Raw genomic sequence first — 10,162 nt, 5'->3', positions numbered from 1 at the left:
AATTGGTCAAAGACTATTTAAAAATGTTGTCGAGCTTGGCATTGTCTTGCTTGATATGTATGCCAAATGTGGTGTGCTTGAGAAAGCATACAAAGTGCTTGAGGAGCTTCATGTATGGCATGTCGCCTCTTAGAATGCACTGATTGTGGGACTATATTGTTAGTCAGAGGTTGTTGAAAAAAGATGTTGTGCTTGGCACTGTCTTGGTCGATATGTATGCCAAATGTGATGTGCTTGAGAAAGCACAAAAAGGAGCTCTAGGCTATTTTCAACAGATGCGAAGCGAAGGCCTCTCTTCAGATGCAATCACCTATGTCGCAAGCTTTTTTAATCACTGGCAAATCGCATTGCGTAACCGCCTGTGATAAACTCGCTATGTTGGAGAAGTGCTTACAAGCAGCTGGGATTCAACAATACCAGTATGGATCGTGCTACATGTGCAGAGGTCCTTATGTTGGGGATAAAACTTGAATTGGGCCTCTAGACTATTTTCTGCAGATGCAAAGCGAGGGCCTCTCTCCAAATGCAGTCAACTGCACATACATCTTGAAGGCATGTGGCTCTACGCAAGATGATGATGTGGGCACAAAACTTCACAATTAGTCATAGGCTGTTGAAAAAAGATGTCCTGCTTGACATTAATGTCTTGGCCGATATCTACGCCAAATGTGGTGCGCTTGAGAAAGCAAAAGAAGTGCTTGAGGAGCTTCTTCCCGGAATGTCACCTCTTGAAATGCACTAATTGCGCGATTATATTGTTAGTCAAAGGCTATTGCAAAAAGATGTCGTGTTTGGCATTGTCTTGGTCGATATGTATACCAAATGTGGTGCGCTTGAGAAAGAACAAAAAGTGCTCGAGGAGTTTCTTGTTCGGAATGTCACCTCTACCAAGGAATGCACTGATTGCGGGATGTGCGCAATGAGAGCAGATCCAGAAAGCTTTAGGCTATTTCCAACAGATGGGAAGCGTCGGCCTCCCTCCAGATGAAATCATCTATGTGATAAGCTTTTTTAATCGCAAGAAAATCGCATCGCATAACTGCCTCTGCTAAACTTGCAACTGTGGCGAGGTACCCCTCTGAAGCACTACGATCGGTATCCAATTTATGCGGAGGTACACCTGTGAACCATGACGATCGGTATTCCAAACACTCTCAGGTAGAAAAAATCTAACACGCTTTTATGAAAAATCTCTCTCTCTCTCTCTCTCTCTCTCTCTCTCTCTCTCTCTCTCTCGGTTTCCAATATTTTGTTCGATCTCAATTCACTACGAATGCAACTAACGAAGCACTATAGTTCTAATTTAGATTCCTCACAATCATAGAGGCTAGAACATAGCAGAGGAAAGACACTCCACGAAGCCTATACAAAATTGGGACCATGATAATCAATGTAACCAAAACCAACATAACTCCTCAACAAAAATTTCCAAACTTGCCTATTGCAATAATCCAACCATAGCAAGTTCCATTGAATCTAGGACCTCTACCTCAGGCTCACTTGGTGGACAAAAACAATCATCCTTTATTAAAGATAGTTAGAAGAAAATCCAAAGGCGTCTACAACTGCCATTACAGCCGGCGATCTCTTCTACCACCTTTCCTTCTTGGGATAGGTGTGACATCCTCAATTCGTCCAATCCGCATGCCAGAACGAGCAAGTGTATCACTTCAGAGTGTGTGCCAGGACCATGTGTCTTCGTCTTGTTGCTTGCATCTTGATGTGCAGAGCGGTGATCCCTAGCTCCTTGCACTTCTGCACCACATCCTGAGCAGCAAGCATGGCTGCGTACAAAGAACACTCGTCTCTGTCAGTTTTCACCTTCATGCCACCAGTAACTCAAGCAAGCGTCTCCTTGCCAGACAGATCTGTAACATGCACGAAGGTGTCATTCAATGAGGCAAAAATATGTGCTACTTCAAAGACGTCTCGCCGTCACAAGCACCAGGTCCACTGAGAGTAACATTCTCTTTCTTCACCTAATTGGTCTTCCTCTTTCCAGACATGGTTACGTGAAGGAGCTCGTAAACAGCAGCATCCTCCCTCTCTCTCTCTCTCTCTCTCTCTGACTGATGAAATCATCAGCCGGCCGTTGACCACCTCGAATTAGACGTCCTAGGTGCGGGAATCCGAAGGGCGGCAACCAAAAGCTGCAGGTGATTCATGCTCAAGCAAGATCGGGAGTCACCATGGTGTGAAGAAGAGGTGCGCCTTAGTGGGGTGCAGGGATCAGGTAGAGAAGAGGCCCGGAGCCGCCAGAACACGCAGGTGAAGGGGGGGCGAGCCTGAACAAAAGCAAGAAAGGAGGGCAAGTGAAAATATGTGCGCTGCTGAAGCTTGAAGAGAGGAGCCGCCATAGCATGAGCAGGTAGAGAGGGGGCTCTCAAAGCTAGGCTTGGCATGCACACAGAGGAGCACTGATTGCAAAGAGAGTGCTCTATGCAGGGAATATGGAGTTTGTTGCTGTCAAGGGGTGACAGTTGGAGAAGTAGCTGGATAGCGAGAGCCAAGGGCCACCAAGGATTCCATCAAAGCACGTAGTCAACATTAACCATCATTGTACCCGAATTTTTTTTGCTTTGCATAAGCATATTTATGGTCTGGTTGGGTTATTTTTTTGTGTTGGATTTGCCACCAATGTTTCGTCTGTTCGTCTTGTCTCATGCGCAGAATCCATGGTAGCTGTGGCTCTGGATAGGTTGTGGGTGTGCAAAGGGAGAGAACGAGGGAGATTGTGTGTGCCAATTTCGGAGCACGTGTAGCCTCCCGATTTGGGTGTGTTTACAATGTATGATGGTGGTCTATCGATAAGTGATTGCGTGTGGCTGGTGGTGCTTAAAGGCGAGTTGGTGCATTGGATATTGGCAGATAGTGTGCGTGTGTATATGATTAGGGGTGCGGGTTAATCCCTGGGCTATAGAGAGGCAAGCTTGGAGTGTGATGGGTGTGTTCCCCCTTTCCAACGTGGTGGATCTTATACAAAGTGAGAGTAACATAATAATAACAAAATAAAAATACTTATGTGAGCTAAGCAACTGACTGGGATAGCTAAATCATAGGACATCCCAGCATCGGTCTCTAGCGAATCTCATCAATCTCTTCCATGGTTAGTAGTCTGATTGAGTGTTGTGCATGTCGGGCCAAAGTGACCTGAATCCGCTAATGCAGCCTTCATTGATGCTGTGTAGTCCACCGCAGTTGTGGGCGTCTGGATCTCTCCAGCTCGGTTGCTCGGTTGCTCGGTTGATCAGTGTGCCTCTTGCGTGAGATGAATGTGAACTGGAGATAGAAACAGAGAGTTAGGGGCACTCCCTCTCTCTCTCTCTCTCTCTCTCTCTCTCTCTCTCTTTGTCTCTCTCTCCAGAGAGAGAGAGAGAGAGAGAGAGAGAGAGAGAGAGAGAGAGAAATAAGAAGAGGACAGATTTTAATGTCATAGGAACAAGTGCTGCTTAAAGAAGACAAAACCGAGAGTTAGCACAACAACAAAACATAAAGGAAAAGACCTTGTTAGAACAAGATCCTGTTGACTTACATTCTGCGCCTAAACATTTTAAATCTTACACTACAGGAGAGCGGAAGGTTGTGCACACCAAAGACCAACGAATGCCTATCGATGGAAGTAGTGGAATCTATGATGGTCTAGCAATAGTTAAGGAGATGGAATAAGCAGAACCAGGTGAGGAGTTTAAACCAGTTTTTATTGCTCAAGACCTTAGTGAAACCGAAGAGGCTGTACTTAAGGATCTTCTCAAAGAATCCAAGGATATTTTTGCTTGGACATATCATGACATGAAGGGTGTTCCACCTTTAGTGGTACAACATGCAATTCCCATGATTAGCATTGCTAAACTAGTTCACTAACGACCCTACCCAATAAATCCTCAGTAAAACCTTGTAATTTTTTGGGTTGATCAATATAATTCACTCACAATTGTGAGTTTTGCTAAAATAATTTTTTTTAATAAAAAAGTTTATACTCATTTTCGTTATCTAAACTTAAAAACTTTAAAATTGTCTTAGCCACATTACATCATTGGAAAGAGTTCTTAAAACAAGTAAAAAGGTTTTTGTGGAAAAACAACACGAAATCCTCTAGGCCATGGCAATGGGCCCGATGGGAATCAGTTGCTTGGCCGGTAAATCAAGGAGGTCTCAAAATTCTCGACCCTCTGGCCCATGCAGAAACTTGTTACACTAAATTTGTTGTTTCCTTGGCTAAAGAGGATCAAGTTTGGGCTGTAATGATCAAACTTATGATAGAAGCAGCTAAACTTGGCTCGAAAGGTGGAAAGTGGAGAGGAGTGGAGTTTCATGACAAACTATTAGCCCCTACGTGGTCTACCCTAAGACTAGGGGGCAACTCAGGAGAGTTAGTAAGAAAATACAATAGAGCAGCAAGAGTCTTAAAATGGGGGTTAGAAAACAGATACTTCAAGAACTTCATTTTGCATTGGTTTCCCTGGCTTTCCAAAGTTGTAGATACGCCTCAAATTCCCTATTGGATACAGACAGCCAGGAAGCTGAATAATAAGGGTCTGAATCGACTTGGGCACCTATGGGACAATGACAACAAGAGTTGGAAAACCATTGACCTTCTGGTTACCCAGTACCAACTTAATAGCTTGGAGATCTTGCTTGTCCACAAAGTGATGAAAGAGCTTGACAATATAGTGATGCCAATTTGTGATTCGGAGTTTGACTGGAATGCCTGGAAATGGCCTGGAAGCAGTCTCTTATGGAAAACCCATCCTAAAGACATTTATTATACATTGATGCATAAGACGAATTGGTCTAGTCCCCTTAAACAAGATATGGAAAAAACAATGGCCGGAGGAAAGGTGGGAGCAAGTAATGGAGAACATCTGGAAGCCAAAGGCTCCACAACGCATGAAGGTATTTCTATGGAAGGTAACTTGGGGTGCTCTTCCAACGGGGGTGAAGATTCAGGAGAGAGGGATTGGGTCGGATCGATGCTTGGGGTGCAGGTTGGCTAGTGAAGATCAGGCCCACCTATTCATGGATTGCCCAACTATCAAAGGCCTCGCGGGTCCAAAGAACATGAAAAATTGGTTTTTTCAAGATTGATCTTTTCCTTGGAGGGAAGAATGCAGGTAGTCCTGCCCTCCTAATCAGCACTCAAATCGTCAGGTACTTCTTCTTGCATAATGTATGGCAGACAAGGAACCACCGTGTGTTTGAAGGAGGTTTTGAGGTGGCAAGCTTCGCAAAAATTATACAAGAAAGTAGAGTGCTAATATGGACACTCGGGCGCAAGCAACACTCGAAGGATTGGTCTAGGACTACTTGTGCCTTGTTGTCAACAGATGGCATGCCTAGGATTTGGAAAAATCTTGGCCATCGATAATTAAAAGATCTCAAAAGAACATGATAATGGACCTTGTGTATCAAGGATAAGGGGGCGGGTTGGTAGGGGTGGTTGCCCTAGTAGCTGATGTAATTATGGTCCCTAGATGACGTTTGGCTCAACACAAGCATGACAAGACCTTGTAATTTTTTGGGTTGATCAACATAATTCACTCACAATTGTGAGTTTTGCTATAAAAGAAAATGAAATAGTCATTGCTAGAATCAAGCTCAAGAATTATTCTTATAGAGATGTTGCTTATATGCCCATGGAGGACTTTCATTGTGCCTTTCTAATAGAGGAATGATATTCTACAAGAAAGAATGGTTGCGTAAATGTTTGGTTGCCACTATGATAGAAAAATCAAAGGGGTGTAGGAAGGTGATGAATAAAGGGGCTACGACAAATGAATAAAATCCCCATTTGGATGTGTACGGTACTTAACAACAATTTAAAACTAGAGCACTCCCTAGTGCAAGAGAAGCTCCATCGTGAGAAAGCATCCATAAAAGAATGCTGAAAAATATTTATGCAAGCAATTAGCAAGGTTGAATTCTTAGAGGAAGGAAACAAAGTTCAAATAATTCTCTTGCGACACTTCAAAATGAATGTCCTGTTATAGCCTTCAAAAAGTAAAAGAAAACTTAGATTTGAACACTTCAAGTCCCAAGTCCCATAAGCTTCTACGAGAAAACAAAGAAAGTCTAAACAAAAGTAGGTACAACTTTCAACTAAGTGAGATATTTCTTAGAGGAAGGAACAAAGTTCAAATAGGCATCTCTTGAGACACTTCAAAACGCATGTGTTCTCGAGTAAAGAAGGCAAGAAAGAGAGAGCTCTTCCAACACATACCATACAGAATTATCTTTGGTTATTTTATAAAACTTTCATAAATGAGTTTTGTTTCACATTTTGAAGAAGCAAGGGCGCCTTGACCTTTCAAAGGCACATTGTTCTTGAGACTGGTGTTTCAAATGAAAATAATGAATTTAAAATGACCATGACAAAAAAAAAAGACTGTGAAATTGCCAAGGCCAACTAATAAGAGCCTTTAGGGAGAGTGTGTATACTTTAGGGAGAGTGAAAGATTAAGCATGCTATATCCATCACACTGCAAAGGCAAAAGGTTGTTGCTAATAAGCACAGAAGAGCTCTAGCCTTTAAGGAAAATGATTGGGTCTTGCCTAAGTTTCCCAAGGCTCGGTTAAGGCACACAAGGAACAAGAATCCTATAGGACACCAAAAGTATTGTGCCAAGCTAGCAAAAAGGTACTATGGTCCCTTTCAGATTCTTAGGCCAATCAATGAGACAGCCTATCAACTCAAGTTGCCCAACCATTGGTTCATACACAATGTTTTCCACGTGAGCCTCTTGAATCCTTACCAAGGAGAGCCACCTCAAGAAGCAACCATTGAAGACCCACCGGAGATCGAGGACCAAGAAGAGGTGTTGCAGCTCAATGCCCATTCTCCGACACGAAGACAAGGTATTGAGAGGCAATAAGATTATCCGACGATATCTTATTAAGTTTAAGAACTATCCTTTTGAAGATGCTAGATGGATGTAAGGCATACATTTAAAGGATAACCTAAACCTTGTCAATGCTTCCCTAGAGTAAAAAAATGTTTAAATGAACAAAGTTTTTGTCTTATAAGACTCTCTTTTTCTTTATTGTGCACAAATGTTAAGAAGTACAGAGATGTTAAGAAGTATGCATGCTAAGGATCAAGTTTGCAGAGACGACGTCTCCGAGCTTGTCACTCTACCATGGAAGATTGATAGGACTAATGCGCACACATGCTTCTAGTAGCTTAGGCTCTCAAGTTCCAAATCAATTAGTCATCCATTCCACAACGGTGTTGTAGGGTAAAATAGGGATCCTCTACCCGCTAGAAAAAGGACTAGAGACTAAGCTTTATTGTCTCTACTTCATAGTCGAGGACGACCTATGATTTCAAGAGAGAGAGGTAATGTCATAATAACAAATATACAATTTTTCTAAATTTTTCTCATGCTAAATTGATCATTTAGTATGGGAAAATACAAGGGGAGAAAAAGCTAGAATATTACGAAGACTGGTAGACCGGTCTCAGTAGGGATCCAAAGGAGGGAAAATAGGGATCCAAAGGGGGACAGGCTATAGAAGAGCAATGTGCACGAATGGTGCTAAGAAGACCTAAGGTTTAGCCCATTACGACTTCCAAAAAGCTAAGTTTCCAAATTTCAAATGTAAAGTCCAATGGTCAAAGCTTAGCAATATTGGATGCTTGTGGGAAGACCAAAAAGTCTTCCCACATCCCTAGGAAGGAGGGGGCGAGCCCTAAAGGTAGGGGAGGAGAGAGAAGAACACGCACACACTCACTAAGTCCCCCTTTACACAAAGGGCATATCGAACACATGTCAGGTTCCTAGCCCAGTTGCCCACAATTCCCATTTAAATCCTATTGGATGACCAAAGAGGTGGACCAATGAGAATTAGGCCAGAGTAAATTTAGTTTAATTAATTTAAAAACACTTGATAAAAGAACCAATGAAAATTAGGTCTCCCAGAAGACTATTGGACAGCCTTCCAAGGGGTCCAATGAGAATTAAGCAGCCCAATGGCTTGCTTAATTCCTATTGGCCAGAATGCTAAAAGGTCCAATGGGGATTTAAATGAAGTATTTGAACTACCTAAACTCTCACTAAAGGGGAAAGAGGGACACTTGTCACAAGGCTCTCAACTTGACTTCTAATTTCCTATTGGCTAAGCTTGGCATGGTCCGATGAGGAGCCAGAAAGAGGGAATAGCAAGAGGGGTTGACCAAGAAGAGAGAGAAGGCTCATTTGTGCAAGGATTATCACACACACACACTCACACAGCTCATGTGTGGAGTAAAATAACTCTATCTCCTTCTCAAGCTTTAATGGAAAGCTCATCATCTACTCCAAGCTTGTGAGAAGGGAGGCCTACACCAACAATTCTTGACTTTGTGATGCAAATCCAACCAAGAGCCAAGCTCAATTGCATGCTCCTCTCCTCTACCATCCTAATTACTAAGCTAAGCTATGCTAATAAGAGCGATTATGTGAGGAGAAATACTTCTTTCTCGTAAGACTACTTCTTCTTCCTCTAGATCTAGTCTCATACCCCGCTAGCTCTCACCATCTTCTAAGGTCTGTGAGGTCTTGGGTCTAGGACCGCGAGGGAATTGATGTTATGTGTTTTCAAGTGTCAGCTTGGTGCTTGAAGCTTCCATCCTCGTTGCACCAGCAAGTTATTGAAGGAACACAAAGTATTGTATTGTAAAATGTCTCCCTTGATGGGGGAAACCTATAGTACAAAGCGTTTTAGAGGGGGGACCGGCTCCATGTACATCCGGTCCTCAACTGTTATCAACTGTTGTCCTCAACTATGTCTATGTTAATTTCCGCTACACATAAGTTACTACCCAATAACTGTTACAAAAGTATAACTTATGGTTCATCAATTAAAGAAGACACATTGTTCTTGAGACTCGTGTTTCAAATGAAAAGAATGAATTTAAAATGACTGTGAATTGCCAGGCCAATTAGAAAGGAAGTGAAATTGTACATCATTAATTGTTGACCCTTGTATGCTCTTCTTGTTATGTTTTGAGCAAAAGGCTGCAAAAAATTACTGCAAAAAACTTAGGCAACCATGTTCTAGTCACATGTATACCACTTTTAGTGGCTGAGTTATCAAGAAGAGCTGCCAAAAGCTTAGTAGACTAGGGAATATTGGAATGGGAGCTTCTTCTTCATTTAACTATTGGCAAAACCTTGAGCATAGAGCCAATTGAAACCACTAAGGTGAGTGTAGTTAAGGGAAAGATCAAAACAAGCACTGCTCATTGCGCATGAGAGTGAATCTTAATGGAGAAAAAAAAGGAAGCCTATGATATAGAAAATTTGTGTGAGTTTAAAGGCGGCTAGTGAAAGTCTTGAGAACTGCATTTTTTTTGGTTGAAAAATGTTGCTACAAATTTGTGTGGTATAGAGTACAATCACACCCTTGCCATAGTGGATTTTGCTCTATAGAGACCAAATATGCAGCAAATTAGGATGGCCTCAATGGTTTTGTTCAAACTCCTCAGCACGAGGAATAAATATTGCATTTGTGTTTGTGCCTAACTGTACTTGTGTTGTGGGAAGGATTGTTTTCATGCAGTCCTTCAAGAGCAGTTTTGTGGTCAGAGACCGATTATTGCCCCCCCTCCGCTGACCTTGAAGGCTGGGAAAGGGCCTTTGCTCCTTGCCAAAGTTGCCATGCGGTCCTAGCAATTATGAGGAAGGTCACTAAACACAAGAAGATTTAGAAAATTTCTCATGTAGGGAAAGGGAGCGTTTTTTAGTGTTTTTCATACAATGCACAACATCATGAGCTCTTGCTTGGGAGGCACGACATACCTAGCTAGGTGCGATTGGGGGTAGGGGATCGCCGGCCCACCTTGATTTGCTGAGAACTATTCATTGTGCTCAAGAACTACTCTTGTTGAGATTTTGCTTATATGCCCATAGAGGAGTTTTATTGTGCCTTTAAAAATTGGAATTATGTGCTACAAGAAAGAATGGTTGTTCAAAATGGAGGATGTGGGGCCACATCTAAAGCTGCAAGAAGGTGATGGATAAACTGTATATCATAAGACTCAAAAAATTTTAACTAGCTCAATAGCCGGATGTCTTAGCCACATTAGATGAGAAACGTTTTACCACATGTGGGCTATGGCATTGCTCCCATGTGGATGTCTATGGTACTCAACAATGATCTAAACGAGGAGCACTTCCTAGTGCAA

General features: G+C 42.3%; 1 pseudogene; it reads right to left on the bottom strand.

The window, feature by feature from the left end:
- Positions 1 to 1,391: 1,391 nt before the first annotated feature.
- Positions 1,392 to 2,006, bottom strand: LOC147421405 (small ribosomal subunit protein uS11y-like; annotated as a pseudogene).
- Between the last annotated feature and the right edge of the window lie 8,156 nt (positions 2,007 to 10,162).

The sequence above is a fragment of the Adiantum capillus-veneris genome, chromosome 27 (genome assembly GCF_014529385.1).
Source record: "Adiantum capillus-veneris isolate H3 chromosome 27, ASM1452938v2, whole genome shotgun sequence".
NCBI lineage: Eukaryota > Viridiplantae > Streptophyta > Polypodiopsida > Polypodiales > Pteridaceae > Adiantum > Adiantum capillus-veneris.
Note: the sequence above shows the minus strand (reverse complement) of the source record. Positions and strands in the feature narration are given on the sequence as shown.